The sequence below is a fragment of the Lonchura striata genome, chromosome 1A (assembly GCF_050655825.1).
Source record: "Lonchura striata isolate lonStrDom1 chromosome 1A, ASM5065582v1, whole genome shotgun sequence".
Classification (NCBI taxonomy): domain Eukaryota; kingdom Metazoa; phylum Chordata; class Aves; order Passeriformes; family Estrildidae; genus Lonchura; species Lonchura striata.
In genome coordinates, this window is record NC_140741.1 from 66,185,003 (window position 1) to 66,212,772 (window position 27,770).

A 27,770-nucleotide genomic window follows, 5' to 3' on the forward strand; every position below is an offset into this window, starting at 1 on the left:
CATTTAATGGTGTCCCAACCAATACAATAATATTGCACAGGGTTTTTCATAGGAGCTTCCTGAAGAGGGCAGAGAAGAAAGTTACATTTCGTTTCAACATGGTGGAAAAATTCCAGATGCATGACGGTAAGCTGGAACAGGATTTTGGCCAGAAATTCACGATAAACATAAGATAGAAAATATTCCCTTCTCCTGGGAGAAAAAAAAAAAAAAAAGAAAAAAAAAGAAAAAAAATAACAAAATAAGGAAAAAAAGAAAGAGCACTTGTATCCTACTGTGAGCCAGTGTAAAGGGAATAATTAGCACCCAAAGAAGGTGACAGTAGCTGGTGTCATCCCACCCAAAGGCCACAAGGGATGCACAGAAACTTCACACTCTTGTTTGAGACACCAGCTTTTCTTGGGTGAAGTAATAGAGCAGCTGTGCAAGCACAAAAGACAAAAAATATGGCTTGAAAAAGCCCCAAGAAACCACCCCACTCCCTCAAGACCCCAAACACATTTTACATTTGACCCTGGAGCCGGGAGAGGCAGCGGACGCAGCGCCAGAATGTTCCTGGAGAAAGGGAAGATGCAATGACACAGAAGGAATGTGGAAACTTGAAAATAGACTTGGCCGCGAGTGAATAGCTGAAACTGGTGACCAAGTGATGGATGGGTAATATGAAGTGACAATGAACAGAGAAAATTATTTCCCTGTGGAGCAGGCCTTTTTGGGCCTGTATCTATTGCCTGTAATTTATTTTTGAATGTGATTCTGCAGTTAATCATTTAGTCTTGAAGCATCTGCATCAATTTGTGAGGCCTTTTCATGCACGTGTAGGGATTTCTGTGTAGATTTCATGGACCTTTACTGGGGTTTCTTTCTTCTCCTGGTGTTTGCACCACATTAAGGTCTAAGTCTTTCATATTACACAGAGCTGGACAAAGAATGTCTTGCAGACTTCAGCTTCTGATTTCTAAAAGTAACACATTCTTCCAAACTAAACCCACAGCCTATAAATTAAAAACGTTTCGAAAAAAGGTTGGTTATTTATTCTATGAACTGTATAACCAGATAAAGACAGGAGAGTCTAGAAAGAAAAAGTTTTATAATCAGACTTTCTTTCCCTAAATATTTTGAAGAGCAAATTTATCATTAAAATACAGAATTTATGAAAACTGTGCTTGTACTTTAATTCCCTACCAGAATTTGCTCCAAAATAAGTTTTACTGAAAACAGATGACAATATCTTTCAGAGGATATAATCTTTGAATGTAGTTTTCAGTGTGATAATTCACTCCAAATCACTGACTTTGTGTTAGAAGAACTGTGTTTTCAAAAGTGAAACTGCCTGGGCATAAAACTGCACACTGAATTCTGCAAGAGAAAAGCACTTTTATGGAAGGCACAGAGAATCTGCATCATGGCCAGTTCAGTGATGAGCTGCACTCCAAAGGAAGGTGCTGAGTATCTGCATGCATAGAAACATGTTTTAATCTGGTGTTATCCGTTTCCATTAAAACTTATTTTGGAGCAAATTCTGTAATTTAGAAAGCAAATGAAGAGATTTTATTAGTCTCTTGGACACAATAATTCATTTATCTTTCATATAAATGAAATTTAATATTAGCTTGGTAAATTAGAAATATGCTAAACACATAAAATATCTGTCTTTGCTAGGTCTTTTAAAACACATCAAGGGTAGAACTGAAATTATAGTAGCTGCCATAAAAAAAGAAAAAGCAAACTACTTTAGTGCAGCCATTCAGCAATTATGTCATTCCCTGAGAAAGGAATATGATGTATTAGATGCATTGGTGGCATTGCTGAGAAATGCTGACTTTTAATGGTGATGGTGGTGCACACAGGGATGTAGTGGAGTACATTTAGAAATGCTGTGCAGAATTAAAGGAGAGGGAAAAGCTGATAGGCAGGACATCCTGGCCACTGAATTTGTTACTCTGAGGAGCTACACAGTTGTTCCTGAACATTTGTTGTGCCCTTTTCTTGCATTTTTTATGCATTTGGTTGTAATCTCTTGGTGTCAATACTACAATTTATGAGGTGGACCATGCTGCTAATTCCAACTCAAGATTTGTTCCTAATTCTGCCGCAAGAGGTGATGTTGTTACCAGTGCAGACCCCAGGGATACAGGCTCATTTCAGTGATGCTGAGTGGAGGTTACCTGCTGTAGCAGAAGTGGAAACTGCAAACACCCAGTAGGTACAGCTTCACTGAGCCTCTGGCAGTGGAAGGGCTCCAGCTCCTGTCCCCAAGGAGGGGTGGGGATGGGCTGCTGCTGTTAGCTAGACAGGGTCCCCATTGTGCCCCTGAGCCAGCCATGCTCTGGCCTCACTGACAAGAAGACTTCTCATGGAATAGATGGATTCAACCCATAGCTGGGAGTCCTGGATGGCAAGATAATGAGTGTACTCTATTTGCCATCTGTTAGAGGTGGGGCAGTTATGTTAATTGGGCAGTTTTCTTTACCTCTTCCACAAACCAATTCTCCCTCTGTGGTGACATCTGCTGTTAATGGGCCAGTGAGTGCCACTTTGCGGCTGATAAAAATTCCGTTGGGAGATGCTGTGCCCAGAGGGAGGAGCCAAGCATTCCTAACTGTATAGAATCTGAGATTTTGGGACACTGTGGCAGCCTTTTTCCCACTGCATTCCCAGAGGAGCAGCTTTCTTCTTCACTGGATTCCCAGAGGAAGACCAGGCCCAGCTGCACCACCACTGGACCTTCAGAGGAAAACTCCACCCTTGCACAGGATCCCTGCTCAACAGAGCCACAGCTGGCACTGCAGGAGGGCTGAGCCACCATTCAATGGAACTGCTGCCACCCTGACCCACAGGCTGTCAGCTCCTGTTCTGACTCTGGCAGTGCTTTTTTGTTGATATTTGTACTATTACATTTTTATTTTTTAGTTTTCCTAGTAAAGAACTGTTATTCCTATTCCCATATCTTTTCCTGAGAGCCTTTTAATTTCAAAATTCTAATAATTTGGAGGGAGGGGGTTTACATTTTCCATTTTAGGGGAGGCTTGTGGCTTCCTTAGCAGACATTTGTCTTTTCAAAGCAAGACACTGGGTCAGTGTCATGTTTGTCAAAAAGGCAAATCCCTTTTTTTTCTAATTTCTAACTCAGTGGATTTATTGCGTGATCTTACATCCAGTTCTCACACTGAACTTTTAGAGACGTGATGATTAAATCTGTCTTCCTCCCCCATAATATTCATACACTCATTTGGAGCTCATAGCTCCGAGGTTTGAGAATATGTATACAGAACTCTACATACAATACTGCAGAAATCATCAGGATCAGCCCTACACTTGTGTCAATGAGGGACAGAAGTGGAAAGAAATCTTTTGTCTCTTTATCCTTGAGATCATTGCAGCTTATCATCATGATTGTTGGTTTAACCACTGCTAATGAAAACTAGGTTTTATGCATGTATGAGAAACAGGAAGAAAAATAAAAGTCCACACAAGCTTTGTGAATCCAAAGTATGTTTTTCTTTTCCTTAGGCTTTTCTACTGTAGCTGTTCTTTTGCACTAGAACTCTTATCCATGCTGATTTGTGGCCTTACAAATTGGCCATCACAGATTCTCTAATCTGACCACAATGATGCTGATGACACACGTTTCTGATTGCAAACAGTATTAGTCTTGTCTTTGAAAGGCCAGATAATAGAACTATAATATTCTTTCTTGTCTATATAACAAAGCCATGGTTTATTACATTATCTATTTCCTGTTACTATCAATTTTTGTCAGTATAAACAAAATAAAAATTTAATATACTTATTATCTGCAAGACACTTATGGATTGTCAAAATGTTTGCTCTTCCATGGAGTATTTCCAGACACTATTTCTAGACCCTAACATGAGCGTTGGGCAACTTATAATCACTGTTTAAAAAAAAAAAAAAGCCCATGCATAAATGTGACAATTCTGATATATTGCAAACAAGCATCATTTTTTTCATAGGTCAGTGTCAAAAAAATCAGATTAGGATGTAGTTGGAGCCCTGGTTTTGAGCTCAAACTTTTATCTCCCCTTGAGAGAGGGAGAGGTTATTACTCAGAAGCAGAGCTTGTAACAACCCCAAGTTTTGTATGTCACAGGATTTTAGTTAATATGAAGTCATGAGGAAAAAATGTGTGTTCAGTTTTCCTGGCTTTCCCCAAAGCACTAGAGAGAGCAGCAGGTGCTGCATGTAACATGCACAAAATCAGTCATATGGCAGAAGCCAGGCAGCAGATTGCAGACTCGAGGAACACGGTGATCAGGACCCATTGCTCTCTGTTTGTCAGCCAGACTAGAAGGGCATAAAGAATTCTAGCACTGTTTTTTCAGCTTTAATCTTTTCAAAAAGGTGAAAAGCATACTATATCCATGATTATGGTGTTTCTGATGTCCGAGGTGCTGGCACAGGCCTGTGGTCTCCCTGGTTGGCCTGTGCAGCCTCAGCCACGCTGGTTACCAGCCCCACTGCACCCTGTGCTGTGACTGAAGCTTCAGCACTATTTGCCCCCTAAAGGGCATGTTCACTCTGGCACACATTTAAAGGCATCCTACTCTGCATTTTTGTTTTGCAATCTACTCATTAATGGGTATTTTTCTGATTAGGATTTATGCAGAAAATTAACAACCCTTTCAAGAAGGCTATGGACAGATATTTATCATGATTCTACTGACTCTGATGTGGTCATCAAGAGCAATATGAACCAAATTATTCTTCCACAAAGTTTTTGTTTTTCTTTCCAAGTATCTGAAGAAATTAAAGTCCAGAGTATTGAAAATGTAAGTTATTAATGTATTTCTTTAACCAGAAAAGTAATTCAGACACATGCTGGACTTCACATGGAAAGCACAAAGGTCAAGCCATTGCTCACAAAATACCTCTATTCAAAATAGTTTGGCTTCAGTACCAAAAAAGCTTAATACAATTTAGGCTAAAGTTGTTTTTAAACTGGATCATTGGAGTAATCTAATTTGCAGCACAGCCACACAAACAGTTATGTATTGGTTGGATCAGCTGGAAAGGTGTGATATGAAAATTGGAAAAAGCATCTTGAGGCGGGAAAGAAAGGGATTTGCATTAATTCAGCCTCCAAAGCTGGCATGAAACAATAAACAGAGACTATTAGGTGGATTTCTACTTACCTAAAATGAGCAAGAGAGACAGGCAAATTCCAACTAGGTAAGCAAGAGCTCCAATAGTCTCTTAGAAGGAAGTGCTTATTTCCCAGACTTTAAAACAAGTTACATCTCAGGCTTTTGGAAATTACTCTTGATCAGATATGTCCATACTTGTCTCCCTCCTCAGATATGAGGAGGGAAACAAGGCTGGTGAGGGACTTGGAACACAAGCCCTATGAGGAACATTTGAAGGAGCTGGGGTTGTTTAGCCTGGAGAAGAGGAGGCTCAGAGGTGACCTTATTGCTCTCTATAACTCCTGAAGGGAGGTTGCAGACAGGTGGGGGTCGGTCTCTTCCACCGGGCAGCAACTGGCAGAATAGGAGGATGCAGCCTCAAGCTACGTCAGGGAAGGTACAGGTTGGATATTAGGGAAGAATTTTTCACTGAAAGAATAATAAAGTACTGGAATTGTCTTCCTAGGGAGGTGGTGGAATCACCATCTCTGGATATGTTTAAAAAAAGACTGGACATGGCACTTGGTGCTAAAGTCTAGTTGAGGTGTTAGGGCACAGGTTGGACTTGATGATCTTAGAGGTCTCTTCCAACCTCATTATTCTGTGATTCTGTGATTCTGTGAATTTTTTAAAGGACTGTTCTGTAACTCCTGTTCAGTGCACCTTCCACACTCGGAGAGGATTGCTGCCTTAAGATCAATGCTTAAATGAACAATTATTCAAAGAGAATAAAATAGTAGCTAACATACCAGTAGTACAAAAAAAATTGCTTTGCAAAGAAAGTAGTGTCTTCAGATTTTCTTAGGCATTCAACAGGGCACAGGCTGTGACATCACCAGTAGAGCTGTGAACTTACAGGAATCAATTGGAATCATGCCATTTGCATTAATTCCCTTGTAGAAGAACACAAAGGAAATGGTAGAGGGAAAACTGTAACAGAATATGAAGAGTCAAGGAAATAAGAATCTGTGCGACCTAAACCTGAAAAATAACATGGAAAACTAATTTTTTATCTTGATAGATAATAAGGGCAATTTTTTACATGGGGCTTTGTGTACCACAAGTGGGTTTTGGCTTTTTTTTTCCTAGATAAAACATATTGAAGAACCTCAGGTTTCCTGCAAATATAACTTGTAATTTCTGCTGTGGACACAGGTAGTGTTTTCCATGGATGCCCAAGCAAATTGAGTCAGTAGGGCAGAAGCCACAGGGCACCATACTGTGGATCCCAGAGCAGCATCATCTTGTCTCAAAATAGAAACATCTACATGAGACCAAAGATCTTCCTGAATTAATAAATTATGACTCTTGTTATTTTAGAAACTGTGTCTTTATATCACTCCTTGTTTGAATGCTGCTGTAATAATTTCTGCATTGCTTTCCCTATGACACACTACTTCATGATATAAATATATGTATGAATAGTAAGAATAAAGGAAATCCACTAAAATATCAAGACCTGAGAACTGAAATAAAATTTTGGCATCCTAAACAAACCATATAATAGTCCATCTATTTTATACATTTCTTAGAATGTCACTGTGTTTCTTCAAAATTGCTTAGTTTTCCTTCATGTAGTTATCTTTTTAACACTGATTTTTTATTCTTTGCTTTGAAATACCTGTGAAAATTTGCCATACAATAGACTGAGATAAGCATGAGCAAAAAAAAACCAAAAAAAACTCACTTAAGCTTTTTCACTTCTTTAAGATCTAAAACTTGCATTCAGGTGAATAAATAATTACAAAATTATTCTTTTCCATTTTCAACAGTATAGGGAATAGAAAGAAAAAAACTCCAGAGATCTGACAAAGGAGATATGAGAGAAATATAAATGAAAAAAGAAATGAAACAGATCATTTTATAGTGTTAATGATGTGTAGCTATGAAATCTTTGCTTGAATCACCAGAACTGCAACACATTTTTCCTTCTTAGTCCCTGGTGCAATATTTAAAAACTTTTTACTGGTATGAATGTGAGTCAGTAGTTTCTGTGAAGTCTTGAGTACTGTTATAAAAACAGCTGAGTGCTCTTTCTTGGCACCTGAGGAGGAGTTTCAAGCTGAATTTTTTTAGAAAAACAAAAAAGTTCAGGAAAACAAACAAATGAATCTCATGCAACTAAAACACATTTCACCCTCACAGACACAGCTGGTTGAGATTGCACTTGCTCACAGTCCTGTTTGAGGTCTGTGTGTGGAAGGTCGTGTGTCCTCTGCCCTGCTCTCTAGTTTCCAGAGTCTATAGGCTCACTGATGTCAGTAGGAAGATGTTCAATGATTTAAGTGAGTTTTGGAAAATATCCTATATTTCTGATCCTCTTTATGTAGAAGAAAATTGTAACTCTTAGTTCCAGCCAGAGATAACAAGAGGGTGAATGAATATGTGGCAAATGATGTAAACTAAATATTTTATAGTATGGACTAGGATCAAAAATTGTACAGTTCATTTATCAAGGTCAAGTCACAGACAATCTTAAAGGTAAAAATAAGCAAATTTATGAAGTCACGTATCTCAGAAGTGGCTGTTATTTGCCTCACTGTATCTCTTTGCTCAAAGGCCTTTGTGAACAGCCTGTGACGCTTCTGATACACTTTGTGAGCATGGAATGTTTACTGGCAAGTAAAAAAAGGAAATACTTGCTGGTGGTGCTGGAGAAGCAAAACTGTTCAAAGATAGCTGTGCCATGATAGTGAGCAGCCCGCTCACTACTGCAACCCCACAATCCTTGATTGCACTGTGGGACAATTCCAGTGCACTCCACACACAAATGTGACTCAGAACATGTGCAAACCAAACCAACTAGAACACTGGCTGCGTGAGAACAGATGCTCTCTGGCCCAGCAGATAACTCCCTGGTTAATCCTCCAAAATGTTTTGAATAAATCTAAACCAGCAGAATGGGTTTATTTTGTATCAGTCCTTTGTGTCATGTGGCCACAAAGTTTTGGAACTGATAGAGCCTCAAAGACAAACTCTTTCTGAACCCTAGCCCAGGAAAACATGAAATTAATTTTTGTGCCATAGTACAAGATACTACCATGCTGAATGGTTTACAAATGGGACATATGTGGTCTCTGCAATATGAACACATAGAATTTTACTTTAAAACATGATCAAGTTATTGCACAAAAAAAAAAAAAAAGAAAAATTAGACTTTGCTGCCTTTTTTTTTTTCCCTTTTTTTTTTCCTGTTCAGGTGAGTTGGGAGCAGTGCTAACTTTATGCTTGTTGGTTTTAACTCTGGTTTTAACTCTATACTGATATTCATTCATTCAGGCTGTATCTATCTTTCATGGGAAAAATTCTGGAGGGATGTAGCACTTTCTCTCCCTGTTCCTTTTCTCAGCCTTGATTACTTGCCCTAGGAACAGAAACTACCTAGAAACCAACCAAACATGAGTCCTAATCCAGTGGGATGCTGCTCATACTGATCTGCTTGTTCCTAAAAGCAGACTACTCCATATTTTAAAAGGTGGTGTCATGGTAGGAGAACACATAGAAACTGTGGCACTCGCTACAACTCTCACTCTTCTTCTGAGTGAGCATAAATGACTTAGGTTTTCAATCTAAATGTATCCTGAACTAATAGTGTATTATTATGGTCATGTTATACAACTGAGAGCATCAGGAAACATAATTCTTCTTTCTTTCTTTGGCTTCCATAAACTGACTTTACTCAACTATGATGGAGTTCGGGAGCCCTTTAAAGGGGAATGCATTGATAAGATAAATCTGTGTATGAGACAAACAAGTCAAACATAGAATGACACATAATAAAAGCATCAAGTCTGTTGTTTATATCCTAAGTTAATCATATTTTAGCAGCAATTGAGAGCCTCAGAAGACAGAGATAAGTTAATGAACACCAAGGGACAAATGAAGACTTCTGTGACAAAAGTAATGCTAGTTCTTTGATTAAGGATGCCTGGTGTCTTACCAGCACAAAAAAGCACAGATTTTTTCATCAAATCTTTTTTTCTTAACCTCCAATTCACTGGAGGCAGCAATTCAGTGGGGGACTGATCCAGTTCCACTGTAGTCAGTAGAAAAGATGCTGACTGGGATTTGGATCAAGTCCTTACAACACTAGAGGGTGGGGTTAACAATGTAAAAAGCTAACATTTCCAGATCTGTCTAAGACCAGATGTGCAAGGCAGGAAACCATGTGATTAGATTTAAACAATAAATTAAAAAGGAGTTGCCCTTGTTTAGAAGCAATTTCCACCAGTGGAGATTTTCTAACCATGACTACATACAGCAGGATTCAGCATTAAGTCACTGAGTGGCTGAACCTCTATCCAGCAAAGCCTAAGGAATCTTTAGGGAGTCAGGATTAACTGAAAGAAGTGTAAGAGATCACTTCATGTCCAGCTAAAGCCAACAAAGGTTTTAATACTGAACTTTCTTCTGGTTTTCATTTTCAACGTTTTGAGCTGGTTATCTTTTTTGAGTCTCCATTGTTGCAGGATCCTTTTAACTGTTGTAGTGTGTTTCCAATTAATAAAAGTAGGCATTGCTTGAAACAAGACATATTCCTTGAAAGGTGTTTTACCTTCCCTTTCCTTATTTTTCTCTTTCCTTCCCTCCCTTCCCTTGATTTTCTCTTCAATCCTTTATACTTTTCCTCTCCTCTTTTTTTCAACTCTTCCATGAAAAAGGACCAAAACTGTATAACCCAAAATAAAGAATTAAAAAGAAAAAAAAAGCCAACAAAACAAAACAAATATCTCAAACCAAACCCAAGTGGCTTGTATATGATGGCCTTACTTATTTCAGCAATATAAGCACATGATGGTGGTTACTGAGACAAGCACAGTCTGAACCTCTCCCCTCTTTTATACTTTATATAATAGGAGTTTCCTGTCTAAACTGGGTTGAAAATATTCTATTGCAGCTTTTTTTTTGCAATCAGATTTGCAATGTTTTTCCACTGAGACATGTGTTTAAAGGGACTGAAAGGCAAAACTGAAATTTTCTAACTCTCTGTATGTTTCACATGTATGGATGGAAATTGTGACTCTGTAACTTTTGAGGTCATTTAACATTGCAAAATATTCAGTCAAATGTGCAGTGGTGAGAGAGAGGGGAGGTATGAGGTTACTCATAACTGAATCAGTCTCCAGAAGCTAATAATATAGTTGGTCAATGTTTTCAGGACAAAGGACCCTGTACTAACTTGTCCTTAAGACTAAAAGTTTTTACAACTTTGAGTAATTGGATCAGCGTTTGGAAGCAGCCACTACGCAAAAGGTACCTGAATAGGAGCTGATGTTAGAGTCTTAGACATATTTAAAACTCTAAATTTACTAGTCACTGTTTTCCCATTTATTATCACTGTGTAAGTAAGGATTTATATGTTAGCACAAAGGTGAGCTCTATCCTGCTTTTATTTCCATTCTTTTCTGTATCAAGGAGGAAATAACATACACCTGGAATGTGAACCTCTACACCTACTGAAAGAACAGTTTGACAGAACAAAACACTGCTGTTATAAATCCCAAGGCAGATGCTGCAAAAGCTTCTCTCCACCTTGCCTAATATCACGTTTACTACTATAGTTAAAAGATCTCTATACTGTAGCAATAATAACTAAAGGATAAAGTTAGATGCTATTTTTCCCCCTTCATAGAAGAACATATTATAGGAACATTACTTTCCTAATAAGAAAACTGACCATTATTTTATGCTTAAAAATGTAGGTTTAGAAAGTAAGAAAAGTAGCAACATTCCTAAACAATGTATGGAACTAATATGGTGCAGAAGGCAGAAGATCAGTTTCTAGGCTATAGTTCAAAACCACTGCAGAATATGTATGCACAAGAGTAATCAATTCTTCAGCTTGATGGAGGTCAGCCTATTCCAGCTGAGGTCATTCTGATTAGTTTGGGCAGCTACTAAGCCAGCTGGTAAACAGATGCTTTCTTATATGTTGATGGTTTAGAATAAATTAGGCCAAACACTTTGACTGCGGTTGATGCAAGAAATCTGATAAATGCAGCCTTGTGTTTTCTTTATTTTTCTATCTGAAATTTTTAGGCAGCAAAAATATATTATTATACTTAGAAAAAGTAAGTTGACAACATATAAAAACCATGAACTGAAACTGCACAATCAATTTGTCTAAGCTACACCATCCCATCATTGCTACGGTGCAATTTCTGATGGTTGTTTTCAAGCACCCTGTGTCAAAAGTGCAATTTTTCATTTATTTTACAGTAATTCCCTGAGGTACAAAGCAAATCCTGGGAGTATTCCTTCCAATCAAGGTGTTATGTGTCTCTGACTATAAGGCAGACATGCCCTCGCAATTTTTTCCAAAAAAAATATCACAATGCCTTCTGTAAAAGCTGTTTTTGCTCTGCTGGAAAGATATTGCTCAGAATCAGTCACAGCACTCAGTTCTTTTTCATTCCCTTTCCCCTCCCCTCCTCCTGGGGAAGGGTTGAGAGGCACTGAGCTGGGTTTTTTGTTTTGTTTTTCATGGACTTTATTGAGGCTTGGCCTTAATTAGATTGTCTCAGAAAATTTACAGTCCCTTATAGTTGGCAGTCATTGGCTGTTACACAAACACAGCCACAGATGCTCTGGGCTGGATTCTTCTGCTGCTTCCTATATTCCCACTTTCTCCACTCACCCTGTGGCATATCACTGATTTACCCTGCTGCAGAGTCAAGTAATATCCATCTATTGGCCTCACAGACACACACTGCTTGCTTGTCCTCTTAAATGACACCTTTTTAATTGTCATTTCTGTAGGTATCTGGTCCCAGAGTAACTAAAGCAGAGGATGTAGTGGCAGGGAAGGACAGGACAGGAACAGAAGAGAGGGTTTGTACCAGTGCCAGGGGTCTGCAGAGCAAAACCACCTGTTGGTAGAAGTCTCAGATCTGCCCAGAGACTGCTGCAAAGGTAACTCAACGGAAGATACTAAAGTGGAGGTTAATGCTGGGTTTTTTCCATTAAAGTCACAACTACAACCATGCTATGAAATAAAAACTGATGATCCCATCAGAAAATTGCTGATAAAAGATGCATCTAGTAACTTCTACATACAGCTAGCACATATGGGCAGCATGATTTATGATTTTGATACAAATTTTGGCATATGCATATTTCATCTACAGCATCAAAAACATAAGCATATAACGAGTGCAGATGCATATGACTGGGCTCAGACACAAGTTGGATGCTGAAATTAATGTGAGAGCCTCCTTCATGTCATCACTTTTGGATCTGCAATAAAGAATGAAAATTTAACTGCCTGGTCACCAGTCAGCAGATATTGTTATGCTGTATGTTATTTAAGGACATAGCAAATTTTGTCTCAGAAATGTGAATTATGTTGTGTGTAAGTTAACAGCAGACATTGTTTCATAACAGTGTTGACCTGGATATGAGATGATGGAAAATTTGTGATTATCTAGTAAATATTTACCACTACTAGTAAAAGAAACATTTTTTTAGAACTTTACATTAACATGAATATATGAGAATAGAGGTGAAGAAATTAGAAGAAATGTTACAAACTATGAAGAAATTCATGGCAAATGAGAGATGAGTGGAGACTGAAAACACTTTCATAGATTTTACAGAGCAGATGTCCTACCATTTGGGTTCAGCACTTTTCGTACTCTAAAATCAAAATCACATGAGGGCCTTTGGAAAGCTGAGATTCAGGCTGTTTCCCCTTGTGATGTGTCAGAAGTTTTCCATTAAGAAGTACCACCCTGGACTGGATCTTGTTAAGATCATGATTCTGATCTCGTTTCTTCCTCTTTCTCTAATAAACGACCTCTCATAAGGATTTCTTCACTACTGATAATCTGGTTTTTCTTACTTCATAATTTTTTTTTATTGTTACTGTCTTTTTTTTTTTTTTTTTTTTTTCTGCCTGCTTCCTCAAAGCAGTTGTAACTTCCCTAGGGAATTCACAGCTTTCCAGAACTGGAATGAGATTTTGCTTCAAGGAAACTTTTCTCCCTTCACACTTCAGCCACAAAATTGTGGGCTCTCCCTAAGAGCTGTGCTTCCAAATATTTACTGTCAGCCTCTGGGCATGTCTGCATAGGCTGCTGTTTCAAGCTGCAGTGCTGCTTCCCCTGCAGTGCTGCCAGTGATGCTTGGGAGCATGTGGTGCTGGGGCATGCTGGCATCACTCCTAAGCTGTGCCCCCCCGTTCTGTGCAGCCACCAGAGGACAGATGCAATTCTGACTTTTAGGAGCAGCTCAGGCACAACATGTATCTTTCCCAGTTATCTACTTTCCCAGTCAAAAGGCCATAATTTGGGCAACACTTGTGATTTGACTCTTGATGGATACAGCTGGGAGCTGTACACACACAGGAACTGAATACAGAGCCTGACTTTGGCACAGGCTTTACTGGAGGAAGCTGCATCCCCATTTCACTTCCTGACCTCACATATCTCATAATGAGAAAAGGAAAAAGCCTCAAGTTGCTCCAAAGATTGGATATCAGGAAAAATGTCTTCACTGGAAGGGTAGTCAGGCACTGGAACTCAGGGAAGTGGAAGATTCACCCTTTTCTGAAATATTTAAAAACACTCTAGAGACATGGTCTAGTAGTGGACTTGTCAGTGCTGGATTAAGTGTTGGACTTGTTGATTTTATATGTCTTTTCCAACTTCAGTGATACTGTGATTCTATTCATATGACTGGGAGCTTGTTAGACCAAGAACTTATTTAACACTTGAGTGAGGGAAAAGTGATGAACCTTGCCCTGAAGTAGTAGGGCTGCAAAGGCAGCAAATAGTCTGTGTTGTACCACTACTCTGGGAACTTATGGGGTCAAAAGTCCCCATAACTCAACCTAAATGACTGGGGGGGAAGAGACTGTAAAGCACTGGGTTTAAGGATTCTAACTGCTTCTTAAATGCTCATTCTTTTTTACTTGATAATATCCATACTCCTTTGGATTAGAGTCTGTTATGCCTAGGAATGGTTTCAGAATGCATCTTAAACCATGAGTAAAGATGTTTTTTTTCATTCTTTCCACATTGCCAGTCTTCCTCACACAGACCAACCCCAATGTGTCCTGCATGTGGAACCACACACTGAAAAGAAGGCAAGAGTAACACAGCTCAGCTTTGTGGTTCACCACGTACAAGGCAATACTGACTGAACCACCACTCCAAAGCAAAGCCTACACTCAACCCACAGTTCAGTACAATGTATGAGCTTTATCTCAGTGGGTCTGACAACTGATATGCTGGGATCAGCAGTGTCTAAGTTAAAATATTTCTATCAAGAAATCAATAAGCCTCAACCAATTCAAATGAAGCTCAAGATGAGGGATAATATTAGGACAGCAAAATAACAGAGTCTGATGGGATCAAAGCAACCCTCTAAACCATCAGTGCTTAAACATTGCTACTGGTGGTGGCTCATTTTAGGGTGGTTGGCATCCTGACAATTTCAGAAATACCTCTGTACACTGAATGGGAAAAACAACATATGTCTACAGTTGCATTTTGAGCTTGTTCTGTTTTATGTTATGTTTATTATTTAAAATCCCTCATGCTTTATATTATTTTTTATGTTGTTTATGAATGGCTAACAGCTGATTATTATCTGTGATGCAATTCAAGCAATGTATTTCAAATGGTTGAGAGCATATCTGTGCAGGATACAGAGTGTTACAGTCTATTGATCTGCTTGATGTTTTGGCAATTGACTGTGGCATTGGTTAAAGAAGGCATGCCTATCCTACAGTCCTCTGCCTGTTCTTCAGGTGTTTGCCAGGATAATCTCTGTGCTGCAGCATGCAGAGGCTGTAAAGGTGAATGTAAAGGGTTCAGTATCTCTGAATATCGCATTCCCATGTAATACCACTGAGTATGAAAGTGTTTCAGATTAAGATCAGCTGCTACAAAAGGTTTCCAGAGCCTGACTTTGGGAGATGGAAGGGACTTGGCTGCACACATTACATCATCCAAATACAACTGCGCACTCAGCTGCCTTTCATGTTACAAGGATCTCAGACCTAAAAGCTCTGGCCTAAAGCTCATCCATTTTTAACTAACAGTAGTAAGAAGAGATCAGAGCATGGCTTTTCCAGCTTCCATGTTGAGAAGCAAAACACAGAGAGTAATTGGTTCCTTCCTCAACCATGAGCCCACTGAGTGTTTAAGGTAAATGAATCTATTCATGGTAGAGACAGAGTCTATAATTTGAAAGGAGATCAATTATTTATTTGCTAGAATATATCAGAAAGGAAATGGTTTAAAATAAGATCCAGGCATTCCAGTAAGAAAATAATTAAGTAATTTTAATATAGCTTATGTTTTCCAATTCTGGATCAAATTATAACCTCCAGTGTATGTCAGTCTATAAGGAATAAAACTTGTCATAAATGCCGATATATATCATCCTCAATTGCCTAAAAAGTATTGCTAGAAGTTGTCTGGATAAAGAAGGTAGTGCATACATTTTTTCATTTTGTCACTGAGTATTTGGAATTTATTATAGACACCATAGAGCTCTACAATGAAATGTCAATAGAGCTATAAATATATGCATAATCTTTGCTAAGTCAAATGAGGTCCACTGAATGTCCTGTACTTGTCAAAGCTTCCAAAAGGCTTCCTTATCCTCTGGGAAAGACAAACTTTGATCATCAGTATAACAATTAAAGATGCAGTAGATACATAGCACTTTCGTTAATTACAATACAGTTTTCAGAGTCTATTTTTCACTGGAATTTCATGTACAGGAAAATGTAAGACCTTCCTTAATTTTGAATTTGTGGGGTTTTTTTTTCCTCAGTATCTGATGGCTTCTCAATTTTCACCTGTTCGTAAAAAGTAGTGAAACAATGAAAGACACAATGCAATCTTCATAGACAGAGCCTTTAACGTTGACTCTCAATTTAAGTTTGGCTGCAAGACCACATGCAAAGCCCAATTGAGCAATGCAACAATTCAGGACCAGCATTCCTTGTGTAGCTTTGTTTTCACCCTCCCTCCTTGGTTGCACTAAAGTCTCTAGGTAGTCAATCCTGGCTATTTTGGATAATCAGAGCCACCTATAAAGGTCAAGTGATCAAGCTGTGTGGCCTGGAACAACAGTATATCATGCAGAGTATTAAGTATTATCCTGTTAATTTTATTTTCATAATTTTCACGTGTGTGGTCCTGCATATTTCCTGCCTGTTGTTTATATTATACAGAATATTTTTTCTAGTCAGAATATAATATAGATATAGTACCTCTTTCCTATTTAACTAATCAAGCCTTGCTTTCATCCATAAAGTCTTCACTACTGAAGTTTAGGATCAAACTAGTAATAGATGAATAGGTGTTTCTAGTGGAAGAATCATTTAGTTTGAAATATTTGAGGGAAATGATTTGTGGTAAACATTTGTGTATTTATATGAGAACTTATAGCTGACCTTGATTGCCCCAAAGGAGGTTTTATTCAGGAAAGTCCATATGTTTCAGTACTAGCAGAAGGAATAAAATGACACATTTCATCTATTTTAGTTAAATAAACATCTTGCATGTCTTTTTATTTAAATTAATCTGTTCCATTTTACAGGCATAGTTTCCCATGAAGAAAGTGACTCCACAAACCCTCCATTGAAGCAGTATTGCTAGTGATTGAAAATAAAAGAACAGAGGCCTTCCATCTGCCTACTTGTCTCTCTGTCTATGTAAGAACATATTTATCTACTTATCTCTCTACTCTCTCTACCCTCAAATTTTCAAGCCTTGCTGTTCCTACACAGAAGCCTTGTGTCAGATAGTTTCCCATCCAAAAAATGTGGCAGGTTTGATTTTGATTTCTTTCGTCTTTATTTTGCATTTAGTCAGATTCCACTACCTGACTTTGGTTTATTCTTTTTGTTTCTATGTTTTGTTTCTCCTGAAAATGCACCCTGTGTATTGCTATTCATTCTCAGGTAGAACACATCTGCCTCTTTTACCTCCTTTTTTTACTTTCTTTGTTTTTTATAGGAGGTATAAATGTATTTACTTATAGAGTAATTGTCTTACTCTCCTTAGAAAACACGTCTCACTCCATGTCATGTTGTTTTCACATTTTCTTCACTGCAGATTAATCTTGCTGTTTCCAGAAGACTTCATTGTCCACACCTCTCAGATGCCTGAAAATTCTTATTGATACAATTGTGTCTCATCTCATCATCATCTTAAACTCTTATCTGTTAAAAGAGTCTTTCTGAGGCTTAATTTTCCTTCTAATCTTATGCCTCAGTCCTCTATTAAAAAGAAATTAAAATCCTATGTTGTTCAGGTGTGCTCCATAAGGCTCTCCACTAAACTGGTTGAAAGCAAATTGCTTTGTACATGGTCTTGTAGCAACTGAGCCCCAATCCAGCAAGCTATGGAAGAGAATCATGGAATCAATGGCAGATTCATGGAATAAGCTGAGTTGGAAAGGACCCATCAGGATGATGGAAGTCCAACTCTTGACCCTGCACAGGGGGCAGGAGCCGCAGGTCTCCTCATTGCACAGGAAAGCAGTGGACACAGCATGTTCTTGTTTTGCCAATATCTTGGTGTCCACCCCGTGCATATCTGCCCCTTGCAGATGATTCCTTTAACATCTCATGATTCCTTTAGCAGCATCTCAGTAGGACTTTCTCCCATGAAGTTCATTACAGAATCACAGCTTGCTCCAAGCTTTGTAGCAAAAGACAGGCTGGGAACTTGAAGACCTTACTGACAAGATTCCACCCTTTTAAGCACTGAAGATGCATTTAAACTAGACCAGATGTGTTCCAGAACGTAAAGATGAGTGAGGAATAAAAGATTGGTTTATTCTTGATGTTCACATTCGTTTTGAATTGAGACCAGTGATTTGTTCTAATTAAGAAGATGTAATACCATCATGATTTGTTTGAACCAGTGATGTTCTTTATTTAACAGGATAATTTATAACAATTAAAAAAATAATTCCCAAATTAAACATCCACAAGAAGAGGAAAAAACATTAATATTTTTTCTGAACAAATGACTGAAATGCACCGTGACATTATCCTGATTTTAGTGCAGCTATTACACTTTGCAAAATTCTATTATTTGTCTTCATCATGGTTCAAAATATAGTGTGAAAGAAATAGTAATGAAAACAAAATGTGAAAGGATATATTTTATCTGAGTATTCTGTGTAATAATTATTCTGTGGGTAACAGGAAAATACGAGTTCATCTATTTGTTTATTTCCAGTTAGTTAGAAGTATATCGTTCTGCCAAAAGCCTGAGTGCACTGACAAAGCCTTTTGTAAGAGATCTTGGGAATCAAACCAACTTCCATATCCTGCAAAGAAAATAAACCTGTTATGAAAGACCTTACAGGAGCAACCACTGTGCAGTGTCTGTCCTTGGGTGAGTACCCACCTTCCAGGGTAATCAGCAGAAGGAACATGTGCATCCCTTTTTGTATCTCTTCAACTCTGAGGATCTCCATAGAGCTTATACAAATGATCAGGATTAAAGAACCAAGTACAAACCCTACCAAACCTCTCTGAATACCTGCTAGTGCAAACTGAAACATTGTCTAGTTTCAGGTTTGCTCCTGAAACAGCTAATATTGCCCTAGGTTTTATAGGGAGGGGAATTCTGTGCATATTTATGGGTCTCTTGCATCTGTTTCTTGCACATAGCTGTCACAGAATATTATTTTTCTGATTTTTCTGACCTCACAATTTTTCCTCAAACACAAGGGCGAAAAAGAGGGGAATAAAAGGAGCTTCCACACTACTACAAAAGACACTCACTGGCAAAATGGATCCAACAACTAAGAGTGCTGTAATTTCCTGTCAATGCATTACAGAACAGGCAAGATACAGCATGTTTATTTCTCTAGAGCAAAATAAGCACAGAGGCCACCAGTAGTGCAGTACAATGTGTACATTACCCAGAGCCAAGGACTTTACCTCAAACCGTGTCTGGCCACAGTAACAAAATTTTTTGGCTGTCAGTTTTAACCTATGTCTTGATAAGTTATTTATTTATTTCAGTTTTAATCCAGAATTGTATTTTTACAGGGGAATGAATATGGATCTTTTGTAAAGCAGGTTTCTTTAGCAGGCCTTCTTATTTGTAAATACTGGAAAAGAAATAAGACTTCCATGGCTTCCAGACAAATGAGACTTAGAATTTTTAAGTCTTTGCCTTCCACATTGACCTTTCGTCACTGCTGAGTTGCTGTCAGCCATGCAAGACTTGACAGAACAAAAGTGGGATTAGATTTCAGAGACATTATCACCATACTCAGTGGTCTAGACTCTTCAGTGCATGATCTGAGAAGTAATTCTGTCTTGCTGACCCACATGGAAATATGTAGATCCTAAAATCAAGCTCATTAAAGTATTTAAATAAACAAGATGGAGAAGAGGAAGAAGTGGAAACAAATGATCAGCATCTATACAGGTTTGGCAGCTATGTTCTTTCGGAAACTGATTAAAAAGGGCTTTCTTATAAAATAGACAAACACCAAAAGAACAGAGTAAAGGAAATTAGTAGATATGTTTAGAAATAGAAATAGAAAACAACCTTTAATGACTTGGGCTGTTTTAAAAGAGATGTGTTCTGAAGATATTTCACCTACCCTGGATGTGATCTGTCCCTGAGTTTCTCAGGAATTACAGATCTGAAATCCAGCATAATTTCCCATTCTCCATTGAGCACTGATTGAAATGTTTTGAAATGAAAAAAACGTTCAATGGGCTTGAGGGGTCAGACAAAAGAAATCAAAATTTCTCTTTTGTCTGGAAATCCCAGGTTGAGGAGATTTTATCCATGGGCTTCGTGGCTGCAGGTATAGTTTGATGCTTCCACATTCTCATTCTGCCATCCTTATTGAAGCACAAAAGCAAAAAGAAGAAACAGCAGGCAAACAACAAATTTTAATTTGGTTATTTTTCCTAAATTCTCTATAAGGAGATAGACCCAAAACCAAATGTAAATTCCTCTCTAATCTCTGGGAGATCTGGTGTAGTTTTGAAAGCCATGTCATTTAAGAAATGAGATCTAGGTTTCAAATCTGAATTTCTCACTTTGGTTATATATCTAGTGGGATGTCCTCATTTGATTTTTTCTTTTATGAAAATGTAGCTTAACTAGGTCAAGAGTGTTCTCTCATTTTCAGTTCTATAATGAAAACATCTTTTTATGCATTTTTACACATGAAACCCAGCAGCAGCGAGTTTGCTCTTCCAAATAATGAAATAGCCCCTCAAAGAATATTAAGATGGTTTTGCAGCTTCCAGTAATCAACTGAAAGAGCTGAAGCCACACATCATCAAGTGCAGAACTGGTACAAGTTCAGAGCGCTGTTTTAAATTTGTTAAAAATATTTTGATAGGGTAATTTTGTCCTGGCAGACTCAGGATCAGATCAAGTATCATCTGTTCTCCTGCAGCTCCACAAAAGCAGCCCCAGCACCATATGTTGGGCTCTAGCACAGCTCACATGCCACAACTGAAACTCGACCACACACTCACACCGCAGCGAGATGGAATCGCTGCCACTCTCACTGCCGAGATCGAGTATCAATGAGTATGGAGCTGCTCTTATTTGCTGTGGTTTTAAGAGAAATACTCCACTATTAATAGAAAGTATTGGGCTTAAGGGTGAGAGATGCTGAGAGTCCTCCTCTCCTGTCTGAAGTGCCTCAGCAGTCACCCAGGGACATCCTGTGCTGGGAGGGCTCATCTGTGCCACGGTTCCACATCTGCCACCTTGGAAACCAGACCCACTTTCTGGGCCTTTAGTCAAGCAGGGTCTTCCAGTAGCTGTTGCAAGGCTGTTATTTGCACAGATGTATGCACATGCACAGGAGTGTTTTCTTAGAACTTTCTGACCAATATCCAATTAATCTTTAACTATAAAACCTCTGTTTAGAAACTGCTTTCACTATGACCTTTCCTCAGAAAATGTATTTTGGTCCTATGTGAGTAGGATACATTAAATGCTAAATAAGTAATGTATAATAGTGCTCATGACGTTAAGTTAAACTACTTTCAAAAGTTTAATTTGGTATTTTCTGCACATTCTGTTCCAATTCCATATATAGAAAAAAAAAAAATCTATACATTTCTAACTGCAACTTCATTTAGTTCATAGAATAAAAGTAAAGAAAAGAAGTTGAGGAAATTTTAGGTTTCTATTATAAGCCAGATATTTCTGATACTTTATGTCTGGTATAACTCTTGGAAAAGAAAAAACATTGTTTAGGAGATTCATAGTCAGTTTCAAACTCTACAAACTTTTTGTTCTGGAAAAAAAAACAGGTGGTTTGAGATTTCTAACAAAGCAAAAGAATGGAAGATTAATTTAAAATATGTTAAGACATTCTGTTTTCTGAAGAACAAATGTTTTTTTCAACTTCTAGCTTTTAAAAGCATCTCAAATTTCTAAGAAACTCAGCTAGAAAATTACTTCAAGTAGTATTTTAGGGTATTGAAACAACAATTTATTTCTTAACAAGATGAATCCAAATTTACAAAGCAATGCTGAGTGTATATTTTTTCCTAGAAAATGCTTATGAATCCAACTCTAATCAGTTCACACCTGTGTAAAATGAGTGTAAGCAGATGTATAATGCTTCTGTAAGAATGTGGTATTGCTTCTACTCACAGGGGAAATCCTGGCTCCAGCAATGTCAAAGACAGTTTCTCAAACTCATTTCTTCACACCTAATTCATGTTTCATCTTTAAGAATCTGTGAGTTCACATTAGGCTAAATGTCGCTACTCTTACTGGTCCAGTTGCCAAATCATTCACATTAAATAAGCTTAGTAAAGCAACAATTCAGATTTTTACTTTATCAAGGGCCAAAATATTGGTTCATGCCCTAAATATTTCCTGTCTAGACTACTATATTGGTCTTTTGGACAGATTTCCAACTTCTTACCATTGTTGTTTCAAAGTGAAATGTACAAAACTCTATAGCTTATTTCTTCCTTTTCTAAGTTCTCAAGAAGATGATGAGTTTATTTTCTTGCCTCATCATATTAGGAAACTATACCCCTGGTGAGGAATCAATATTTATATTTGAATTGTGATTATATGAGAAAACAGGAACAGATTCTGTGAGCTAGCAGATTACAATAGATAATGTAGCAGCACTGGCCTCTGAAATACCCTATTTATTACACTCTGATGAAAGATGAGGATACCCTGCATTCATTGACTTAGTAGAGACAGAGAGGTCAAATATTCAGCTGGGTTGCATTCATTTCTTTATTCTGGACATATTTAAGTAAACTGTGCCAGCTAAATTAACCATATAATCTCCATGACTAGCTCCAGATAATTATTTATATGGATAATCTTAGATGGCTGTCAGCCTTTTTAGGAAGCCTGTTTCAGTGTTCTGTGGGACCTCTGATCCTGAACAAGACTAGAATAGATGCTTAACTTTTAGACAGCTGAATTAAATCAGAAGAATCCTGTCTCTCTTCTTTTCTGGTGGATACTTTGTAATTTTTCAAGGATGCCTAAGAACAGTGGTATCTGTCGATAAAATGGTAAATTTGGATATTTTCAGAGTGGCTGAACATTTCATTTTTCATTTATGATTAATAACCTAACATCTATTATTTTTAATAACAGATTGAGTATGATGAAAGATGAAATTTATTACAACATTCAATAATTCTAGCCCAACCTTTATTTTAATATGTTGCTCTCTAGCATTTCATTTGAATGATCCATCCGGACCCATAGCAAACATCTAAGTAATCAATTTTAAATTTTCCAATTTTCCTAAAACATTAACTTTTATTTCTTTGATATATTTGTCCATACACAAGTTCTAACTTTCTGGTTTTTATCTTTCTATCTTTAATGTTCTTCAGAAAAATGTGGACCAAGAATTACTCATTGACAGTACTCTGTGTTTCTTTTGTACTTGGGGCATTGGCAACTTCTCTGTTCCTGTGATTTTGTGACCTTTGAGATTCAGCTGAGTGACTGTGTACTGTCATCGTGAATTCTGTTTTATTTAATTTCATATTTAACATGTTTTTATACAGGGAATGCAATTCATGCATGCCTTCCAACCAGGAGTCCAACAAAGCTCAAGTGTTCTCTTGATCTCGTTGTGCACAGTTTTTAACAGAAATTTTTGGAAGCTTTCCAATAAAAATGCAACAGCAGTAGATGAGGAGAGGTTAGGCAAACAGTGCTGCATTATACATGGCTACATATAATATTGTGCTCAGGAAAGGCTAAAGAAACCTAATTGCTCAGAGGGACCATTTCTGGGGAAAAAAATAATGAGAAGTAAATGTTTCAGAATCATCTTTAGTTTGAAGAAATGATGAAGACCAATGACATCTCTATTCTATGAGATTTTCTCTCTCTGTGAAACTTCTCAGTGGTGAATCAAATGCATTTTCAAAACTATGTGTAGATGATTTTACATTTTACAACTTTTATCCTAAATCTTTGCAAATAGCAGCAAATGCAAAGCAAAACTGGTATTGAATAAGGTGTAGGCTGTGAATGCTTCATTAATCTATTATTTATTAATTAGTTTGTTATTTTTTATTTAATTTATTTTTGAAAGGAAATATTTATGGCTATCTTGTGATATTCCAACACTGTACAGTCTGTCTTTTGTCATACTATGTCTTCTGTCGTCTCCCAGAGTATTTATTTCCCATGGTCAGATCTACAAACAAAAATTATCCATGTTCTTTTCCCTATGAAGATATTCTAGGCAGCCAGCCAATTCCCCATTCTTTATACTGAGACAAATGAAGGTGTACATGAGCCTGTTTGTCATCTCCCAGCTGATGCACAATCCCTCAGAGCACAGGGCTGGGTAGGACTACAGCAGCTTTGGGCTCTGCTAGAGGAAAGCATATGGCCTTAAGGAGCCCCCTAACCCAGGCTCTTTCAAAAATCTTGATGATTTTGGGAAAAAAGAGCAAACATTTTAAATTTTGGATGTAGCATTTGTTCATTCTCTGACATACTTTCACTCATGTATATACATCAGATGCTTCATCAGATACTGAATTTTGCAGAAGGAAAAGCCAAAACCACCTCCTTTATTTGCCTTTTTTTTTTTTTTTTTTTTTTATAACTGTTACATTAATTTAGGTTTAATGTAAAACCATGAGATGTTGAGTCACTGTAGCATGGATACAAATGTTACAGTTGCAGATGGAAGCACTCTTCTATTAAATCTAAATAATTTCATAATACTCTTGTTCTGTTAAAGACTTTCCCTTTCCTCAGAGGGTTACCAGGAAATCAAGATTTTTTTTTTTTTTTTTTTTAGTGGACTCATCAGTAGTCACATACTAGTAATTTCTAAGCCAATATGTGTTTAAATATATACTGGATTTCCTTCCTTATTCAAAATTATTTTTGAACCTCAGATTTCTCAAGCTCATAACAGCAATAGAGAATAGTTATTTATCAGAGACTCATTTTCAGTTCAGGATTTGTTTTTCCAGCACTGTTATGTGTGCATTATTAATGTGTGAGCCATCTATATCTTTATCTGTCTAAAGCTATATCATCTATATCTATATAGATACATATATGCACATATATAGAGATAGATTTAAATATATTTCCCCTCTGATATTAAATTTCAAATGCCTTTTTATCATCCCATCTCTTCCCCCCCTCTCAATTTAGAAGATCCTTTGTAATTGCTTCATTCAGCTGCTCTTCTTTTTTAACTCCCCTACAGATTAAACACATGGCATTTGTAACAATATATTTATGTGTCTAATTTTAAACTTGCTGACTGAAAATCGCTACAATTGATTTGTAAATTAATACCTTTAGAAGCTGCAGTAGCACAACTTTACTTGCCATCAGCTAGTGGAAGCTTAATAGTGCAGCCCTCAAAAAAGCCATTAGATCTTACATTTTGTTAAAGCTATTACTGAAATTTCAGAACTAGCCACTGTAAAAGAGGGGTTTTGTGTTATGTTTTTTTGTGTGTCTAGACATTGCCTAATACCATGAAGAGAGTTAAAAATTATAAACATATTGGCATTTCATTTTCATGCTTATGAATCTGATGATTTCACACAGGAAAGAAAAATTAAGTCTTGCTGTCAGCAGACATATGAAAATATAAGTGTGTTTCTATACCCTACATTTTTCCCTAGGCTAGGATCAGTCTCCTCTGTCAGGATGCTGCACAACATAAATGTGCTGTTGCCAGATCAGAGCTGCCTGGCCAGCTGCAGAGTCACAGCACACACTGTGCTGGTAGTGAAAACAGAGAAGGATGCTTAGAAACTCATTCAGCAATACAGGCAAATCTCTCCTCTTTCTTTGGGATGGGTGTCTTTGTTTGAAAAGACAGGATTCTGTGAAGGAAGGCAAGAGCCTCCTGTGAAATGGAAAAGGTAAACCTCCTCCCTCTGAACTACCACAATTTCAAAATTAAAAGACTCTCAGGCAAAGATATGGGAATGGGAATAACAGTTCTTTACTAGGAGAAAAAAAAAAACTAAATAAAAAAATTTAATTAGTACAAACAAAACTACTGATAGAGTCAGAAACCTGACACCCTGAGTAGTCAGGGTGTTGGTAATAGTCCAGTTAAATGGTGTATGCTCCTCCTGCAGTGGCAGATGAAATGCTGCTGAAGCAGCGATCTGTAGGAGGGTGGAGTTTTCTCTGAAGGTCTGGTGATGGAGTAGATGGGCCTGGTCTTCCCTTGGGGATCCAGTAGGGAAGAAGCTGCTCCTCTGAGAATCCAGCAAAGGGCTGCATTGATGTAATAAAAAGTGCTGATTTTATGCAGGTAGGGCTGCTTGGCTCCTCCCTCTGGGTGAGAGCATCTCACCATGGGATGATGGAACTTTACCAGTCATGCAGGGAGTCATTCCATGGCCCATTAACAGAAGATTCTCCCTGGAGGAAGATATTGTTCTTGGAAGAGACAAGAAACCTGCCCAACCTCCAACAGACAGCAAATAGAATACATGCTTATCTTACAAGCCAGGACAATTTGAAAGGGACAGAAGGAGTAGATGGTGTCAGGAGAGAGTCAGGGCTGTGAACAGCTTTTCCTTTCCTCTTTTTATGAAACCTTGGCTAACCAATTCATTTGCTCAAAGCTGACACTATAGGTATGTCCTGTCCTATCAATAAGGCTGGACAATTTCTCCAGTGAATTTTTTGTTGCTGCTGTGTTTTAAGGGATCTAACATCATCCACAGCAGGATTTGACCTTGAGAAATAAGCTGGACTCTTAAAAACATATTTCCAGCTAAAATTTTGAAATGAGAGCTTGTCTGATGATTTCATCATTGTCTTCTCCCCAAAACCTTGCAAGACCCCCAGACTTTAAACTCAAGCCAGGATCTCTCCAAGGTCCCCTATATTAATATGATGATGTCATTAGAGGCTTGGAAGGGATCTCTCCACTTGACCTGGCCAGCTCTCCATTCCAATTACTTCCCCATGCAAAACTCCGTGCTCATTGGGTGAATGTCTGCAGAAGCATTTATGATTTATGTGTTTTATCTATCCAGATTTAAAAAGCAGCTCTCTTTATGGCACTTCAGGGAAGCCTGCTTGAAATAAAGCTGGGATTGGTAAAGGCTCTGGAGAAGAGAGAAAGCAAAGCTCTCAGAGGGCATACAAATAAGTATTACATACATCCTTTTATTTCTTTATCTCATTTTCTATATTGATCACAAATATAAAGTAAATGTAATCATTACACACCAAGAAAACCCCCAAACCAACCCAAATATCCTTTATAAAATCACTGATATGTTTCAAGATATAAACAGAAAACTGCTACAAAAGAAGGAAATCTGCAATTATAAAAACTTTGTAAAGATGTAATTACCCATGGTTCTGTACAACACACATTATGCCTAAAGAATTAACATAAGTGGGTCAGGCAAAAGAGTCACTGTTGAAAAAGTGAATGGGAAGCAGTAGCTTCAGGGAGAGGGAGATGAAGAAGGGAGAAAAACCAACATACTGAGCAAGAGAAAAAGACATGCTCCAGTCACAAAAAATCACAAGGCATGGGTAGTTTGGTCCAGAAACAGGCAATAGTATAGACTCACTGCTCCCTGATTGCTGAATTAGCCCAATTTTTTACAGACAACACAATTTCAAAAGAAATTACTGGCGTATATTTGAGATTTACATAGCTGCAAGTTGGAAAAGTGGCCATATGCTCTGTGGCTACTAAAAGGATTCAAAATCAGGGAAGGAACTACAGACTCTGATTTCAGCTGCTTGTGAGGTCTTTCAGGGTAACCTATGCCAATCAATAGTCAAGAGAACTGACACAGGCTATGAATAAGGCACATACTAGTGACAGCAGAGGTGGATATTAATGGATACTAATTGGTGCAATTTGTGTGCAGTATTATCATTAAAATAAGGAAAATGCAGCAGTGAGACATTTAAAAAGAAAAAAGCAGACTATTTTAGTATTTTCAAAGCACACCTGCTTCAGTCAAAAACTAAGTGTCCAGACAGCAATTTTCCCTAGTTTAAAAAGGGTGGTTTGCTTTCTGGTATGCATGTGCTCTGTGTGCATATTCTCTCTGGTCTCTATTAATTAGCTGGGTTGTCTCCCTACTCATTTGCTGCAGAAGAGTTAATTGGTATGAAAAATGTCCTACATTTT